General features: G+C 33.1%; 1 pseudogene; it reads left to right on the forward strand.

Moving 5' to 3' along the window:
- The first annotated feature begins 8,302 nt into the window (after positions 1 to 8,302).
- Positions 8,303 to 20,606, forward strand: LOC149536989 (proline-rich receptor-like protein kinase PERK5; annotated as a pseudogene).
- Positions 20,607 to 21,257: the final 651 nt, after the last annotated feature.

A 21,257-nucleotide genomic window follows, 5' to 3' on the forward strand; every position in this document is an offset into this window, starting at 1 on the left:
GTGATAATAAAAGTTACAGTTTGTAAAATAATTAAGTTTGAGGCTAACACAATTGATTGTTTGGATGAGTCAAAGTGTGTGAATGATAAGGATTAATGAGATGGCATATTTAATGCATGAAGAGATTTTGTTATATGATCAAAGGAAAGTATTTGATCAAAACTTTCTATAAATATCAAGAAAAGAGAAGGAGAACAAAATCATGTAAGGATTCAATGAATTTGACCTAACCCTAAGATCTACAATGATGTTTAAGTGGAAAAATATCAAAATTGCCTATTTAAGGAGGCACAAGAGATGTTTTCTAAGGTTGGTTCATTGTTGATTGGTGATCTTAAGGAGAAGTTGTGAGGAGAAGAGAAGAAAAGTAGACATGAGAGGAGATTAGTGAATTTTTGATTGCTTGAAGGGATGCCAAGAAACCCAATGATGGAGATGATAATGGAGGCCAGTTAATGAACTAGAAAATGATAAAATGGAAATTTGAATTTGCAAAGTGAGTTGTGTTTTACAAATCAAACCTATTTCATTACATTCTAACCATAACAGATAGTCAAAATCCTTTAATAAAGGTGACATTCTAATAGAATGATCCAAAGTTCTCAAACAAGGTCACTCCTAAAAGGGTGATTAAATAATTTAATAGGGTCACATTTAGTAGTGTGTTGTATAACCTTTAACATGGATCACTCTTAACTAAGCTCACTTAAGAAGAGTAAAAAATTGGTAGCATCTTATTTGGTGGTTTTTCCCAAATTAGATTTTGATATTGAATCCTAGTGTCAAAGTGTTATTTACATGAGTGGATGTTAATTTATGCATGCTATTTTTACCATTGTTTATTTTACTATTAGTCAAAACACATAGATAGAATATAAAGTTAAATAATGTTAAATTTTTGATTTGTTTAATGAGATTGTTTGAAGTTGCTAAAAGTTTAATTGATACATTTGGACCTGAGGATATATGATTCATAGAAAGTTAAATAATGTTAAATTGTTGAGTTGTTTAATGAGATTGTTTGAAGTTGCTTAAAGTTTAATTGGTACATCTGGACCTGAGGATATATCATTCACCCCCCTCCCCCTCTCAATTATTCCAAATCATTCTAACAATTATGTGTACCTTGACTTTCATAAAAGATTCCTAGACACATTTGGGCGAATAGATGTTGGATTTGGCTACTCAACATAGGAAGGTTTAGTTATTGGTTTAGTTTCATTTTTTTCGTTGTTTAGTTTTTTAGTTGGGTCTCACTTCTAGTCAACCCCTTATTGTTTCTTAATGGAGTTGAAGTTTGTTTGGTTGTTAGGGGTTTGAGCCCTCTTTCACTATGTCTAATTATAATTTATCACATCTTGATATTGTCATATTAGTAAGCTTTTTAATTTTATTTAGACTAAGTATAATTTTAATATCTCTCTCTCTCTCTCTCTCTCTCTCTCTCTCTCTCTCTCTCTCACACACACACACACACACACACACACACATTAAAATTAAAATGGTAGCACTAATAAAAATAAAAAATATTAATTAAAATTTTCCTACAATTTTTTTATAAAATTTCAAAGCATATTTTATTTTTAAATAATTTGGTATTATATGAGTTTCATTAATTTTATTTTATAATTATTCATTGTCTATGTAATATGTTATACTATAGATTTTAATTTTTATTATCTCAAATATATGTTAATAAAGTTTTGATAAGTAAAGAAGGAAATGAGCCACACCCATTAACAAAAATAGAACATCAAATCTAATTGACACAATTCTATAAGTTCACAATAGGTGTCACCTTAGAGAAATAGAACTAACATAAACTAAGAAAAAGAAAAAACTAAAAACTATGTAGAAGTAAAGAGAACTAGACTAGATAAAACCAACAATAGCAAACCAACAATACTCTAGGAACAAAAATGAACAAAAAAATGAATAGAGCCCCACTAACACCATCTAGTACTACAACCACCATCAACCTAGGTCAACTACTCCCTAAGACCCTTGAGCTTTTCTAGAAATGAAGGCTTCTTTGAAGAGCAACAAGAAGCAACATCCCCAAACTAGAATCTTATTTAGTAGCAATTATTAAATCTTCCTCTTTCCCACAAGATTCTTCTCATTTTTCTTTTGATATTTCGCTCCTCTACCTCCCCCTATATCTCACCAATGGCCTTGCCCATCTTATCTTGGGTTGCTCTCTATTGGGAAGAAATGTCCTTGATTCAGTCCACCAAGTTTTCCAAGTTAAAAGGGCACAAATTGTTGACATATCAATCAACTTTGTTATTAATGACACACACTTATTTAGATTTTCTATGGATACCGAGCTCATTGAACAATCTATAGTGTTTTCCATGTAATTCAGTAGCCACCGAGTTCTATAGTTGCTATCAAGTTTTTTGGACTAATTCCAGTAGCTACCAAGCATTTTAGTGGTTACTAAGTGTATTCAATTAGTGTGAAGCCTAGCAGTTCAAACCAAGTAGATTTAGTCTAGCAATTCAACCCAAGCATTTCAGTGGTTATTGAGCATTGCAGTTTCTATTGAGTTTGCAGTTCATGTAATACGAAGCTAGTGTAAACCGAGCTTATGTGTTTACCAAGTGATTCAGTTTATGCCAAGTTATACAGTATCTACCAAGTCACTAGTGCAAACTGAGTTCAAGACTACTTTGAAGTGATCAGTATGGACCGAGCTTCTACGTCTACTGAGTGCATGATGATGCCGAGTAATGATAGTGGGCGTCGAGTATCAGAACTTCACCAACTCAATCTTTAGAACCCGAGAGTTTTAACTTGGGCTGACCTTGTCATATTTGTGTTAACTTATGTCTTGGCCGAATTTGTAATTTTGCAAATTGTTGTGATATAAATGTGATGTATTGTATCATATCAAGGAAGTATGAAATGCAATGTGAATGTAATGCAAGTGCAAGAATGCATATGTAAGTAGCAGATAAATATTTATGAAGGTCATATCAACATAAGGAGTAGTAGTGACAAATCTATCATAGAAAAGTGATTAGTACAACCAAGGAATCTCTATCAGCAATCTAGTTGTAAGTTAGAGATCTATTGTTTCATCCTACTAGGTGAACTAGTCAAAATCCTTTCACAAGGTATACTTAACAACCTTTCTTAAATCTCTTAAAAGAGTACATACTTCATTGTGTGTTTGTAAAACCTCTAACAAGGTGGACCTACCAGTCCTAATTGCTCTTAATAGGGAAGATCATTAGAAGTGATCAATGTAAGCCTTAACAGGCCAACTTTATGTTGTAGTATTGAAGTTTTGTGAGTATCATCCCCACCCTAGTTTTACTTTCTATTCGGAAGGTTTCTGGGTCACCAAATCATTGTGTTCAAGTGTTATAAATGTTTTATGTTTCTAGTTTTCCATTCATGCAATTAGATCAGATATGATAAACTAAATGTTAATTGTATTATTGCAATTAAGATCTATAATTGATAAAGTTTTTTGGTTACTAATTCACCCCTCCCCTCTCAATAACCTAGTATAGTCTTGAATATTTCCAACACAAATCTCTAATATTTCATCCTCCATTAAATCCCAATTATGGACTTTTTCTCTGATGTTTCTCCCAACTTCCCACAAGGCCTCATCACTTTTCCTATGGTCTAGTCCTCAACATTTCTTTTTTCCTTAGTAATAACCTCATCTTGGTAATATTTTGTATCACCATTTGTAAAAGGAACATCAACCACTTGGTGGCTACTTTGAGCATATTATAATACATAGACAACTCATTCAACTTAAGTTCTATGGATTCCAAGTCAATATCTCCATCATCAATTTTGGGGAGCAAGGTAGGAGAAATATTCCAAGAGATTTGGAGGTCCTCAACATAGCTCATCAAAATCTTGGGGGAAGCGTGGGGAGAAATGAGGTGGAGGGAGTGTTGGGAACAAAGTAGTGAGTGGATGATTTAGGAGTCCATGCTGAATCCATAGATCAAGAAGAAGAAAATATTGAGTAATTAGAGTCTTCCATTATTTACCAAGACTACTCCTATTGATTATCCTTTCTATGCTTGGCTCTATGATCAATAAGATTCCTAGTTCCTAAGATATAGGTCAGTATAGGGGGATCCTATAGGGTCTAAGACCATTTAATCAAGGAAGAGGTAGGGGTAAAGACAAGACTATTGAGCTCAACAACCAAATTGGGGGAAGGGAGTTCTTGAGGAGCTAAATCTTGATGAAACTAATACAACCTATAATTTAATCTTTGATGGAGGAGGGTAAACCCTTAATCTTGTCTTTCATTATATACAATGATAGAGACCAAAAAATCTAATAGCTAAAAAACTTTATATTCCTCCTAAAATGATTGAGAATTGAAAATAAATGGGAATGCAAACATTTATACCTCCCTTTCAAAGTAAAAAAATTGATGAGGATAGTGGCCACCACTTTCCACTCTCCTGATAGGTGCTCCTTGTTGAATGTACTTTGAAGTCTCGAGATTCTCTCCCTAGGGTCCAAGAACAATTTGAAATCTTCTTTAAAAGAAACCTTGGTATTTTGAGGAATTTTAGTGCCTTCCATGCTAATCATAGTAATAATCACAATGGTTTTAGGCATCAACAGAAAGGAGACCCTTCCAATAATAACTTTACCTTTCTTCTGAAAATCCAAAATTTTCTAGGAAATTTTCAGGTTGTATACCTTCATGCAATCCACATACAACACCATTTTCCCCCCTTCCATTATCTTTCACACCTTGGATACACTTTTAAACTCCTCTCATGTATCTAGCTCAATTTGAAATAGTCACCAACCATTGTAGCATCCAAGCTATCTCTCTCAGAAATTACAAGGCCAAAATATCAGAACCCAAAAAAATAGCTATTCTAAACTGCTCAAATTTGCAGACAAGAAAAAATCACTAGAATTTAAAAAATAAAAATTCACAAAAGGAAATATGGAAGATGAACAAGTCCAAAAAACAAGAAAAAGGGTAAGAAATGGCAAGAATAACTTTCATTGATTGCATTGTCATTATTTTTCAAGATGATAATATCTTGCATGATCATCACATGAGCCTCTAACATGTCTTCCCTTTTTTTTTTGTGCTCTATGTACTTCCTTAGGCAAGCCAACTCATTAGGCGCATTATTTCCTTTCCTAAAAGTATGTTGGTAGGTCACATCATCCATCGTGGCAAGTAGCTTATTAGTCTTATTGATAATGTCCATTTCATTCCATCCCACATCATCTTTATTGTTAACAATGTTAATCACATTAAGCACACCTCCTTTCATAATCACTTTCCTAAAAACTTATTCAATCATAATTTTAACACTTATGAAAAGGACCAATATTTTAGCCACATTAGTTGTTTGAGTAACCAAATTGACCACATACACAACCATAACCATTCCTCTAGAGTTTCTAATGAGGTAACACTTGACCCAAGTTTACAAGCGATGAGCCATCAAAGTTCAAATTGGTCCATCAAGAATTGAGAGATTGGGGGGTGTTTCTATATGCTAATAATGTTAGACTAGATTAAAAAGGAAATTCAAACATGATTTAGTGGGAAAAATATAATTCTAAATTTCTCTTATAATTTATCTATAACATTTTAAATCAAATTCTCCATAATCATTTTATTGGATTTTAAGGTTGTTAATAATAATTTAAATTGATTACAATACAATTTAAGAAAATGCAAAATTGTAATATTATCATAATATAGAGAGATGTATACTGCACATCTCCAAATTATGAAGATAAAGAGAGTTAGATATTGCCCCATAATTTTGTATTTTGAATGAAACTATTAATAATGTAATATTTTGATGTCTTATATATGACATATAGTTATCATATTTTAATTTTTCATTATATCAAAGTTGTGTTAATAAAGCTAAACTAGTAGCAAATAAGAATTTCAAACAAATCATACAAACAAGAATATAATTCTAAATTTTAGTTGTAATTTATCTTTAATTTTTAGATCAAAATATCCATAATCATTATATCACTTTCTAACCTTGTTAACAATAATTTATAATGATCTTATAACACATTCTACAAGAATGCAATATTTGAATATTTTTTAGGTAGAGGTAGAGTAATATTGCATAATATCATAATTAAGAAAATTGGTTATTGTTCAATAATTCTTGATCCCAAATAAAATTATTGATGATTTACTATTATTATGTTATATTATGAACAATTTATAGTTATCATATTTATTTTGTGCTTTTCATATTCTTATTAGAATTATATTAATAAAATTAATTCAAAAGACCACTCACATTAATTAAATTAATTAAATACAAATACACTTTAATTGAAAACGTCAACATAGGTAGAGATTAAAAGAAACAACTACTAAATGCATCTATGCCTCTACATCCACCTCACATTCAACGAATGGTTCCATGGGGTTCAAGTTTTTTCGCTACAATAGTTGTTGGATATGCTCACCCCAAGACTCGGTAGAATTGTCCGTTCTCATATGAGTCTGGAACAAGACACATTTATTGAGTGCATTGTATTAGAAATGGGTGATGATGAATAAAGCTTTGAAAGTTTAAGAATGATGCAATACAACTTTGTCCTACATTAAAGGTTGGATTTGAGGAATTTACATTTATTTTTGAAATTTAAAAGAAGAAGAAAAGCTTAATATGGCATATTTGGGAGGATTTTTTTTTTGAAGTACAAAAAATCTCTTTCATAAAGTGGAAGGTATAATTTTAAAATTATTTTAAATAGAGAGGTTTAGTAAAGAAATTTGTTAAATCAATTGAAACTCGAATGCAAGTCTATTTTAGTTTGTATAAAATGAATCCTCACTAAACTATCTTTATTACATGACTGGATCTATTCTAAGATATTTTAGAATAAGATGAAAATTATACCTCTCTTATGAATGCAAAATTAATTACTAATATGAAGTGTCATGCTTTTGAGGGATTGTTCAAGAAGTTTGATTATCAAATTTATGATGAAGAAGAGAAACAAGTTCTCCATAAGGGTGTGCTCAATATGCACAAGTAAACACTCATGAAATAAATAGAAAGAAGACACTTTATGCTTCTTGTACAAATCTTATCGATTATAACAGTTCTATAAATATATAGTGGATGAGAAAGTGAGATAGGCCCAAGAAATAATGAATGTCATATAATTTGACCATCAATTTCGCTCACTGAACCCCTTCTATTTTGGGCTCCTGCCTTTACCTATGGAACATTTTATAGAAAAAAGATTTAAAGAAATATAAATGAAAAAACTTTGCTCTATCATTTCATCATTGAAAATGAAATGAAAATTATTATAGTATTTATTAGTCGAGAAGGGCGGAGTACTAGGGGTGAAACCATCCACATAGCAGAACAACAATATGCAAAACAGTAGTTGGTGGGATAGTATAGAGTCCACGATAACTGATAGTAATTGCTTCCAATTGATAACTAATAATCCATAATAGCCTCTAGCCACGACTTCATGTCATTTTAGTTTCCCAATCAATTTTTGTGAACTGAATTCAAAATATACTTTCAAAATATGTTTATGAAATTTTCTATTGCAATGCTCAACATATTGCCCCTTAGTTTTCAAAGCATTTCTTTTGATGAGCATAACTTTCCTATGGTGTCAAATTTCCTCACAATCTCTCTCCAAAAGTTGTGTAAGCTTGATTTTCAAATTTCAATGTTTAACACGTTTTTTCTATTTTTAAAGATTTCCAAATTTGAATAGATAATTTATTCAAACAACAGATAAATATATTATTTTTCAAGTGAATATGCAAGACAACTAGTGCCATACAAAAGGTTGGAATATTTTACATTCTAGGAGTAAGGACCCCATGTCTAAATGCTCCAATAGCTGTATATGATTTACTTTCTAGATAGTCCAACCATTAGTAAAAGCTGAATAATATTACAGCATGAAAAGACAACTACAAAATGACTCCCAGAAATTTGTCTACTTTATGGTTAGCGTTTCATTTTCAGATATTGTTTGTCTCACATTTATTAGTTTGGATAGCAAGGTTTTCTATACAAAATAGGATATTCAAGTTTTGAATAGTGAATTGAAGGATTAGATCAACTTATTTTCCAAGAGATTATGCAAGGCAACTTGTACGGTTGAGAAAGTTCAAACATGGAGTATGTGGTTTACCTTCTAGATAGTCCATCCATTGGTGAAAGCTGAATAATATTCAACATGACAAACAACCAGAAAAAAGCTTCAGAGGTATTTGTTTATTTATGATCAGCAGATTATCGTTTTCTAAGCCTCACGAATATCAATGGAAGAATCAGGAGCAATGGCAGGAAGAAGCTATCAAATGGAGAATTCTGTAAAGTTAATTATTTTCTTTCTCGTGCTAACAAAGGCCGCCATTAGAGCAGATCCAGAGAACAGACTTTTAGCCTACGCGTGCGGCAGCAACCCACCAAACAACGCAACCCTTTTTGCCCAAATTTTGAACACCGCGTTGTCGTCTGCGGTGAATCAAGTCCCATCATCTGGATTTACCACTACAGACGAAGATGCCTCTACAGCAACAACAACAGATTCTGTATACGTTCTGACGCAATGCAGAAAGGATCTGTCCTCCGCCGACTGCCTTAATTGCAGTAATCTTGCGCTGTAAAGACTGAAATCCATAACAATTGCCAGATACGTAAACAACTCCCAAGATGCGAAAATTTATGAAATTTGAAAAGTCAAAAGTCAATTTTATTCACATATAACTATATAATTTAATGTTCATTTCTAGATGGGAAAATCTATACATATAGACAAATAGTCTAGGTTAACTGGAAACACAAGCATTATTACATATCATCATTCTTTCTAAATACACTTGATAATACAAAAAAAGCCGACCACATATTGATATCATATATAAAGCAAGTATAAACGCTGAAAATGAATCATATGAACATAACATCTTTTGCCAAAATTATGTCGACCTGCATGTCAAACATGAATGTATCTTCAGTATATCATATGATATAAAGCATATATAACATAAATCATATAAAATTTACATGTCATCGAACCTTAGTGTCCATCTGCATGTAATCTCGTCTCCGAGCCATCAGAACAATGTCCATCCGCTATCATGAGATGGAAGAGTGGTCCAGGTGCTTTTACCGCCCAACCATGGAGTGGTTAACTCTCCGAGGTTCTTCGGTTAAGGAGAACCACTTGACTCTGGCATGAGAAGGCTAGCAACTCGGCACAATTGGATCAGAAAGATTTGGTGTAGCCTTTGTACCTAATCTACTTACACATAAGTCTACTAGAAACATACACAAGGATGTGGAAGAGGGAAACAAATATAAATAACCAATGCATCTCAATCATATGCATAACTATTTTTAAGCTTGGCCAAGTTAATAACCAGTTGAATGTAAAAGTATTGGCAGGTAGTAATGAAGGAATAATAAGACTTTCAATTTTCTACCTTCCCCTTTTTGCCCACATTCAACACCCTTCCACAATAAATTGCTTCCTCAAGTAGTACAAGTAGGTCAAATGAATAACTTAATCATATAGAATAAAATAAATCTACATATTTATCATATCTACACATACATGTGCTGCAATATTTTAGCAAGTAATAGTAATAAATTATAAAAGATCTAACTATTGACAAATTTTCTTACGCTTCCTTCTAATCCTTATGGAAGTTTAAGTCTTAAATAACTATTCAATTTCAAAGGAAAATTTAAATCATTAATATATAAGACTATTCAACATCATTTCAAATATCTATATAATTAAATTTTGATGATTTTAATAAAGCAAGAAAAATATAACCATAGAATAAAAATAATTATAGTAATTTCAAACAAGACTACAACAAATTTTTACAAATAAAATGTTGTATCAGTGATCGAATACATTTAAACTTTTAAAAATATATCTATATAAAGCCACAGGAAAAAAAATAGTGAGTCAAATCATTTTACTTCAGCCATAACTAAAGATCAAATTTTAGAGAGTTTAACCATCTTTGATAGATTGTGAAGGTAAAAGTAAAACAATGAAAACAGAAATTCTAATGGATACAACCAACACCCTAATTTCACCGCAAGTTCCATGGTAGAAATCCCTTGAGTTTTGGGAGTTATGCCTATATTGATTCAAAATTAGATGTTAGTAGTGAAATGATTCTACATGTGTGATCATTGAGAGAGGGAGAGAGTTACTCAGGGTCCAAACTCACAAAACAAAGCATTCCCCCATTTCTCTAAAGTTGGTGACATCTCAACAATTTTTCTACAGCAATAATAAAATCAAATTGGATCTTCCGTTCTATCACAGGTTCCAAATAACTTTTGAAAACACTCTAGACTCGAAAACATAAAAATTCTCATGTAGTTTTGAACAATATACACAGCCAGTAAACAAATTTAAAAAAACACAATTAAGATAATAAAACTTTCCATCTAGATAGCATGAATATAAGCTTGAGTACAATAGGATTCTACGGAAAACATTCCAGAAAATAAGAGTCATGCACAATTTAAAACAAGCACAAGTAAATAAATTTCAAATGAAAGTAGATAAGAGAACTTGGAATAAAATCAAGTGTTTCTCAAGGCCTCCAAATTAAAATTTGAATATCCTCCTCAAACTGTGTCTATAACTAATCCTTGCTACTGGATTTTCCTATTTTGAAAATTTGAGATGGCCAAAATTTCCCTCCAGCTTCTCGCTGAGCATTCCCTTCTTTTTTTCCTCTCATCCCCTACTCTCCTTCCTCCCTTTTAAATCATGTCCTCCCTTCTCCCTTTCAAATCGTCTTCTTCCCCTTTCCAATTCATTTTCCTTCCCCTTTCAAATTCAGCTAGCACTTGTATAAATGAAAACGTTTTCTCCCACTTCTCTTTGAGTTTTACTCCCCCAAATTTGCCTTTTCTCTTGCTAAGAAGTTCAGTCAACTCTTCATGCCAATATGACATCTTCTCCCAACTATTGTTCTTTTTTATGAGATTGCCAAGTTTCCTCTCTTTTGGATTTACGGCTACCACTTGTCCAAGAATATTAAATAAACTTCAAGTTCAATTAAAGCTTCCACATTTAATTCAAATCCATCATATTCAAAATAGAAAACTTATTAATTACCATTTAATTTTCTGACTAACTTTTATCATTTCAAATTCATGCTTGTAGTTACTTAGGAAAAATAAAATTTAGAGTATAGTATTTATTTTAAAAATCTAATTTATAATTATTTCTAAAGAAATAATATTTAATCATTCAATTATTCATTTATTTGTTTATGCTACACAATCATAAACTAAATTTTTAATCCATCTAGGTAAATTAAAATTCAAAGCAAATAATTTAAAATCAAATTAAACTATGTGTGTGTGTGTGTGTGTGTGTGTGTGTGTGTGTGTGTGTGTGTGTGTGCGACTACACCATACAAATTTTGGACCAACCCTACCAAGGAGCTAAACTCGTCTACCTCAACCAGCCTTCCTTCTTCAGTACCTGCACACTCACAAACTTGACATCACCCAATGCAACAGTAATGTTATCATCAAAATGAATAAATAATATCTTATATACAAATTTTAAAAACATTCTAAATTCATCATTAGATATAACATACAAATGAAATCGTAATTTTAACCGTCATGTCAATATCTCATAAGCTCAATATATAATGACTTATAATAATGACAAAATAAATTAACATTACCATCTAATAACATATATGATAAATTTCTAATCAAAGTCTATAAATTATTCGACTCAAGTCGAGTCATACATAGTCTTAGTCAAAAGGTCAATCACATAATAAGTCCCAATAAAAAGCATGTCGAAATAATGAGTCGTGACATCCCTCCCCACTAGGAAGAGACATCGACCTGTTGTCCATCAGTATCCAAAGATCAGTATAACATAAAGTAACTACATTAGCAATAAAAAGTACTAATCTAAGTAAAAAGATGTGGAAAGGACTGATGCATAACATCAGCATCCTCCCACGTAGCACTATCAACAAAGAACTATTCCCATTGGACCTTATACTTCTCTATCATGCACTCGGATAGTATGCTCATCCATGAGGTTGGTAGGTAACACCTACATTACCCCTGGATCATGAACCTACAAGGCACACCAATCAATAATATGAGAAGCACCCGGATGATATGGCTTTTAACAATGAAATATGAAAAACATTGTGGATACAGACTAGAGTTGGTGGTAGAGAAGTTGATAAGCCATAGGACTTATGACCTCCAAAACATCAAAAGGTCCAACATATCTCGACGCAAGCTTAGAAGACTTGTCGAAAGAAATTGAACTATTATGCGAACGTACACACAAGAAAACCTTGTCCCCAACTTGAAACTATCTAAAAGAACACTTCCTATCTGCATAACTCTTTTGCCTATCTACAGCTTCCTTCAGGTGGGCACAAATCATAACCATCTATTCTTCCATCTCCTTGAGCATCTCAGGACCAATCACAACTCGATCCTCCACTCTATCCCAACTGATAGGTGTGTGACATTTATGCCCATAAAGTGCCTCAAAAGAAGCCATTCCCAGAGATGCATGATAAGAATTATTATATGTGAACTCAACTAAAGGTAGGTATTCTTCCCACTTATATTGATGATCCATGCAATACATAAGAAGTAAATCTTCTACAACCTGATTCACCCTCTCTGTCTGACCATCAATCTGTGGATTATAAGCAGTGTTAAAATTTAACTGAGTTCCCAATGAAGCATTCAAGGTCATCCAGAATCTTGATGTCATTCTCGTGTCCCTATTAGAGATGATAGTCTCAGGTACACAATGTAGCTTGAATACCTCTTGCACAAATTTATTGGCCAATGCTAATGATCCATCCTTCAGACTTTTTGGTATAAAATGAGCAACCTTGGTCAACTTATTGACCACAACTAATATAACATCATGCCTTTGCCTAGTCATAGGCAAACCTTGTATAAAATACATAGAAATCACTTGTCATTTGTACTTTGGTATGTCATGAGGATACAACAATCTAGCTAGATGAATATGCTTAACCTTAACTCACTAGCATTCTAAACACAGGGCAACAAAAGTGGTCACATCACGCTTTAATCCTGGCCAAAAATAAAGTGCTCTAATATCTACAACCATCTTAGTCACTCTAGGGTGACCCAAATAAGGAGTACCATGCATTTCCTCCATCACAATTTTTCTCAACCCTGTACGACTGGGAAATACATACGACCCTGATATCTTAGAAGACCCTTTGTATCAAAACTGTATCCATCAAAATGGTGATAAGATGGATCAGTGTGCAATGTGGTTTTAACCATCTCATAATGGTCATCACCTATGAGGTTTTCAATAATATGTTCTTTTAGTCGTGTTCTAGTAGTAGATATAGCAAAAATATGTCTTCTCTTACTGAGAACATCAACCACCCTATTCTCTTTACCCTTAATGTACTCAATACCTAAGTCATACTCACTAAGGAATTCGAGCCAATGCCTCTATCTAGCATTCAAATTTGGTTGTGTAAAGATGTGTTTCAAACCCATATGATCTATTTTTAGCTCAAATGGTTTACCAATAAGGTAATGCCTCCACATTTGCAATGCATGAGCAATGGCAACCAACTCAAGATCATGAGGTGCATAATTAACCTCATGTTGCTTTAGCTTATAGGACTCATAAGCTACAACTCTACCTTCTTGCATCAAAACTCCACCTAAACTATCACTTGAAGCATCGGTTATCATAGTGAAACGCCCATTGAGATGGGGAATCACAAGAATAGGAGCGGAGGTGAGCTTTTATTTCAACAACTGAAAGGCTCTATCACACTCATTAGTCCACACATATCTCTTCCCTTTCCATTGTAATGAGGTAATGGGTGCTGCATTTTTTAAAAACCCTCTACGAATTTTCGATAATAGCCTATCAAACCAATGAAGCTCCAAATTTCAGCCATTCAAGAATAGCCCTAATCTTGGAAGGATCCACTGAAATTCCATCAACAATGATGATGTGCCCAAGGTAGTGAATTTTTTACTGATAAAATGTGCATTTGGTAAGCTTTGCATACAACTTCCTATCACAAAGGTGCTGCAAGACAATACGCAATTTTTCCTCATGCTCCTCCATAGATTTTGAATAAATTAGAATATCATCAATGAAAATTTCAACAAACTTATCTAGACAGTCTTAGAGTACACTGTTCATGGGATTCATGAATGCTACAGGTGCATTCGTAAGACCAAAAGGTAAAACTACAAATTCATAGTGCCCATACCATGTTTTGAAAGTTGTCTTAGCTATGTCTTCATCCTTAATTCGTAGTTGATGATACCCAGATCGTAGATCTATCTTTGAAAATACCTTAGCCCCTTTCATCTGATCAAAAAGTTCATCTATCCATGGAAGTGGATATTTGTTCGTTATGGTAACCTTGTTTAACATCCTGTAATCAATGCATAGGTGCAAGGTTCCATCCTTTTTCTTTACAAAAATCACTGGTGCTCCCCATGGTGACATGCTTGGACGTATAAACCCTTTGTCCAACAACTCTTGTAACTGAACCTTGAGTTTGTACATCTAGGTGGTGGTCATCCTATAAGGTGCCTTAGATTGTGGCTCAGCTCCTGGCTTAATATCAATGGAGAAATCAAACCCTCTCTTAGGTGGTAACTCAGGTAAATCTTCACGAAAGACATCTCGAAACTCCTACAATATTGGATAATCATCTATGGAAGGTATAGGATCTTCAAGATCTTTAATATGTGTAAGAAAAAGATGAGAACCCTTCCTCTTAGCCTTCTTCAACTGCATAGCTAATATATACCTAAGCACTATTGGCCTCTTAATCCCCTTCACTATTACTAGATTTCCAAAAATCATCCAGTCATTCAACTAGCTTATCTTTACAATTTACTATAGCCTTATGCTCGGTAAGCCAATTTATACCAAGTATGACACCATATGACCCAAGTGGAGCTACACATAAATTTACTTGCATGTGAAAAGCTGGGAGTTCTAACTCACTGTAGGATAGACATTGCTCTACTCGACACTCTATCTGATTTCCATACTCAACTAACTAGGGATTTTCCATGTAACTAGCGCTAATTGGAAGTTTAGCTACTACACTAGGATCTACAAAAGACTCTGTAGCACCAATATCAATCAAAATAGAGACTTCACAACCATAGAGCTTACCAGTCAACTATAAAGGAGTTACCTAAAACTCTACCTAGCTATGGTCCACAGTTGCATGAATTTGGTGTTGAACCTTCACTCCATTCCTAAGTGCCCTCTTCTGAGGGCATCTAGCTGCATAGTGATTAACTCCACATACAAAGAAACCATCATGAGGTCCTGTTTGAGTTGGTGATTTATCATTCCTGTTCTAGTTCTTGATATTGTTACCATTGTTATTCCTATTGTTATTACCTCCTCTACCCCTATTCTGTCCTTGGAAATTTTTTTTATTGCCATTTTGAGAATCTTCTTGTCCCTTTCTTTTCATGTTATACATCTGCTATCAACCACCCTGCTACTTATTATTATCCTAAAATTTTCTCTTGAAAAATAAGTTATTGTAGGCTTTTACTAGAGCTAAATCTTTCAACCGTTGTTCTTGTTTTAGTGCCTTTCTTAGTGCATAGTCCATAGATTCTAGCTCATGCATCTCCACCTCATTATAGATTTCTGGGTGCAACCCCATGACGAACTTGCAAGTCCTAAACAAGTCATCATTCTAGTACTAAGGAACATATTTAACTAGATGGAAAAATTGTTCATGATATTGTGTGACTGACATGACTCCCTGAATCAACTTATAGAACTCTAATGCCATCTTATCATAAAATAGCTGAGGTAACCATCGCTTATGGAAACACTGCAAAAAGTCTTCCCATGATATTTCACCATGCTGTAGCTTCTTCTCAGCCATAACATTCTCCCACCATGTTGCTACTTCACCAACCAACTGAAAAGTAGTCCATACTGCTCTGGACTTCTCGGTGAAATTACGAACTTGAAAATATTTTTCCATGGTGGCTATCCAAGCTTTTTCTTCTTCACCTGTAGTCTTACCATTAAAGGTAGGTGGTGTGACCTTCTTGGAGTCCTTGTTGAGATCTTTTGCAATTTGGACCCTATCATGAACTAGTCCAACCATCCTACGGTCAACGTCTTCCTTTTGTTTCTTCTGAGCCTCAAGCATTTGGTCCTCTCTTTTCTTCTATGCTTCTTCCTGTTGAAGCAAAGTTTATTTGTGCTCATCCTCCTCAACCTGTCATCCTCTTATGGCATTTTCCATGTCATCCATGCATTGTTCGTGCTTAGTGAGGAGCACCAAAATTTGGTCAAGCCTTTGGTTTTCAGGCTTATCTTGAGGACCATTGTTGCTTCTAGACCTATTGTCTCTATGAGAATACATGATGACTGGTCACTCCTATACCAAGAGTAAACTACACAACATTAGCATTAGTAAGACCTTAGGTCCTAATGTTTAACATAGCTTTGATACCACCTATAAAGACTAAAATCCACAACAATTGCTAGCCATGCAAACAACCCCCAAGATACGAAAATATATGAAATTTAAAAAGTCAAAAGTCAATTTTATTCACATATAACTATATAATTTAATGTCCATTTCTAGATGAAAAAATTATACATATCAACAAATAGTCGAGGATAACTGGAAACACACGCATTATTACATATCATCATTCTTTCTAAATACACTTGATAATACAAAAAAACCAACCTATACAAAGCAAGTATAAATGTTGAAAATGAATCATATGAACATAACATCTTTTGCCGCAACTACGTTGACCTGCACATCAAACATGAATGTATCTTTAGTACATCATATGATATAAATCATGTATAGCATAAATCATATAAAATTAACATGCCATCAAACATTAGTGTCCATTTGCATGTAATCTTGTCTCTAAGCCATCACAACAATGTCCATCCACTATCATGAGATGGAAGAGTGGTCTAGGCGCTTTTACCACCCAACCATGGAGTGGTTAGTTCCCCACGGTTCTCCAATTAAGGAGAACTACCTAACCTTGGCATGAGAAGGCTAGCAACTCAACACAATTGGATCGGAAAGATTTGGTATAGCCTTTGTGCCAAATCTACTTATACATATATCTAGTAGAAACATACACAAGGATGTGGAAGAGGGAAACAAATATAAATAACCAATGCATCTCAATCATATGCATAACTATTTTTAAGCTTGGCCAAGCTAATAACTAGTTTAATGTAAAAGTACTAGTAGGTAGTAATGAAGGAATAATAAGACTTTCAATTTTCTACCCTCCCCTTTTCTCCCACATTCAACACCCTTCCACAATAAATTGCTTCCTCAAGTAGTACAGGTAAGTCAAATGAATAACTTAATTATATAAAATAAAATAAATCTACATACTTATCATATCTACACATACATGTGATGCAATATTTTAGCAAGTAATAGTAATAAATTATAAAAGATCTAACTATTGACAAATTTTCTTATGCTTCCTTCTAATCCTTATGGAAGTTTACGTCTTAAATGTCTATTCAATTTCAAAGGAAAAATTAAATCTTTAATATATAAGACTTTTCAACATCATTTCAAATATCTATATAATTAATTTTGACGATTTTGATAAAGCAAGAAAAATATAACCACAGAATAAAAATAATTACAATAATTTCAAAGAAGACTACAACATATTTTTACAAATAAAATGTTGTATTAGTGATCAAATACATTTAAACTTTTAAAAATATATCTATATGAAGCCGCAGGAAAAAAAATAGTGAGTCAAACCATTTTACTTCAACCGTAACTAAAGATCAAATTTTAGAGAGTTTAACCATCTTTGACAGATTGTGAAGGTAAAAGTAAAACAACGATAACAGAAATTCTAATGGATACAACCAAAATCCTAATTTCACTGCAGGTTCCATGGTAGAAATCCCCTGAGTTTTGGGAGTTATGCTAATATTGATTCAAAACTAGATGTTAGTAGTGAAATGATTCTACAGGTGTGATTGTTGAGAGAGGGAGAGAGTGACTCGGGGTCCAAACTCATAAAACAAATCATTCCCCCATTTCTCTAAAGTTGGCATCATCTCAACAGTTTTTCTATAGCAATAATCAAATCAAGTTGGATCTTACTTTCTATCATAGGTTCCAAATAACTTTTAAAAACACTCTAGACTCCAAAACATAAAAATCCTCATGTAGTACTGAACAATATCCACACCTAGTAAACAAATAAAACATGACACAATTAAGACAATAAAACTTTCCATCCAGATAGCGTAAATATAAGCTTGAGTACAATAGGATTCTATGGAAAACATTTCAGAAAATAAGAGTCATGCACAATTTAAAACAAGCACAAGAAAATAAATTTCAAATGAAAGTAGATAAGGGAACCTGGAATAAAATCAAGTGTTTCTCAAGGCCTCCAAATTGAAATCTAAATATCCTCCTCAGACCGTCTCTATAGCTAATCCTTGCTACTGGATTTCTCTGTTTTGAAAATTTGAGATGGCCAAAATTTCCTTCCAGCTTCTCACTGAGTGCTCCCTTCTTTTTTTCCTCTTGTCCCCTACTCTCCTTCCTCCCTTTTCAGTCATGTTCTCCCTTCTCCCTTTTAAATCGGTTTCTTCCCCTTTCCAATTCATTTTCCTTCCCCTTTCAAATTTAGCTGACACTTGTATAAATGAAAACATTTTCTTCCACTTCTCTTCGAGTTTTACTCCCCCAAATTCGCCTTTTCTCCTGCTAAGAGGTTCAGTGAGCTCTTCATGCCAGTATGACGTCTTCTCCCAACTGCTGTTCTTTTTTATGAGATTGCCAAGTTTCTCTCTTTTGGATTTACGGCTACCAATTGTCCAAAAATATTAAATAAACTTCAAGTTCTATTAAAGCTTCCACATTTAATTCAAATCCATCATATTCAAAATAGAAAAACTATTAATTACCATTTAATTTTTTGACTAACTTTTATCATTTCAAATTCATGCTTGTAGTTATTTAGGAAAAATAAAATTTAGAGTATACTATTTATTTTAAAAATCTAATTTATAATTATATCTAAAGAAATAATATTTAATCATTCAATTATTCATTTATTCGTTTACACTACACAATAATAAACTAAACGTTTAATCCATCTAGATAAATTAAAATTCAAAGCAAATAATTTAAAATCAAATTAAACTGTGTGTGTGTGTGCAACTACACCATATAAATTCCGGACCAACCTTGCCAAGGAGCTAAACTCCTCTACCTCAACCACCCTTGCACCTTCAATACTTGCACACTAACAAACTCGACATCACCCAATGCATCAGTAATGTTATCATCAAAATGAATAAATAATATCTTATATACAAATTTTAAAAACATTCTACATTCATCATCAAATATAAACATATTAATGAAATCACAATTTTAACCGTCATCTCGATATCTCATAAACTCAACATACAACGACTTATCACAATGGCAAAAAAATTAGCATTACCATCTAATATATGATAAAATTATAATCAGAGTCTATAAAATATTCGACTCAAGTTGAGTCATACATAGTCTTAGTCAAAAGTCAATCACATAATAAATCCGAATAAAAAGCATGTCGAAATAATGAGTCCTGACATGCGCAAAATCAAATTCGAAACTGTTCCAGTCTCTCCGCCAAAGCTTTCTACGATGCGCACAAACAGCTCTGCGGCGCAGTGGACGCCGCCGCTTCTACTTTATTTTCGGCGACAGGTCGAAGTTTGATGAGCGATTTTTGCAGCGCGGTTCCGCAAATTGATGGTTATTTCGCTGCGCAGACGAGACAAGGAGCGTCTAATACGACTATCTACGGACTTGCCTTTTGTCTGCGAAATTTTGATAAAGCAAATAAGCTTGGACAGGGAGGGTTTGGTGAAGTATTTAAGGTAAATTAACATTTATTTCTCGCCTAAATTGGGCAAATGTGTTAATGTACACAATTGATGGGTTTCTTGATATTTGCAGGTACGCTGAAAAACGGGCAAGTTGTGGCATTAAAGAAGCTGATGATTGGTTACTCTGCCCACACAATTTCCAAATTCGAAAGCGAAGTGCAACTTATCTCTAATGTTCACCATAGAAATCTTATTCGTTTACTTGGATATTGCAGACAAGGCCAAGAAAGACTCTTGATTTATGAGTACATGCCCAACAGCAGCCTTGACAGAATACTATTTGGTTTTCTATTTCTTAACTTTCCTCTTTCGCTTTCTTCATTGGTTTCAGCAAAAATGATAGGTTCTGAGACTCTAGTTGCTTTGCCCTACGTGCAGGAAAAAATAAAAGACTTTTGAGTTGGAAGGAAAGGTTGGAGATTATCCTGGGCACTGCCCGTGGTCTGGAGTATCTCCACGAGGAATTCCATGTCTGTATCATCCATCGTGATATCAAATCAAGCAAAATATTGCTTGACAAAAACTTTCAGGCAAAAATAGCAGATTTTGGGCTGGCGAGACCTCTTCCTGATGATAAAACTCATGTTAGCACAAGATTTGCAGGAACCCTGTGAGGAAACTCCTACTCTATTCCAAAATTTTGTTGATCAAAGTTGTCCTGAAACATTTGACATAAATCATATTGCAAAGTGAAACTTGTTAATTTTTATTTATAATATTTATATTTTAAAAACATGTAAGATATGTCAAGAGACATACATTTTAACAACTATATACTGTTTTGAACCTTGATTAAATGGTAAAGCCAACTCTATTAAATGACTATGATTGTCATTCAATGGTTGGTGACAACTTCAAATTGTAAATTGTATGTAGGAAAAAGTTTTTATTTAATAACACCATAAATTACTATTTTGATGATAGGAATGTGGGAGAATGGATCAAGACTTCATTTTGATTAATATAATGAGATACATATCAAGATGTTAATTTTTTTATACATATGTCAAAGATATTAAAATAATTTAAACTTGAAAATACAAATTATTTTTATAATGTCTATATGGTTAAATTTTAAGAAGATAGTTATGGTAGAGTTTTATACGAAATTTATTCCAGTTTTTATTCAAAATTTGATTAATCAAATAGATACAAATTTGAGTAATTTTTAATTTAGTAGTAGTAATAGTAGTAAAATTATAATTGTGCATGTATATATGTATGTATGTTACAATTAGACAAGATTTAAAAAGTATTGGAAAAAA

The sequence above is a fragment of the Cupressus sempervirens genome, chromosome 10 (genome assembly GCF_028749045.1).
Source record: "Cupressus sempervirens isolate cs-2001-9-10 chromosome 10, ASM2874904v1, whole genome shotgun sequence".
Lineage (NCBI taxonomy): Eukaryota > Viridiplantae > Streptophyta > Pinopsida > Cupressales > Cupressaceae > Cupressus > Cupressus sempervirens.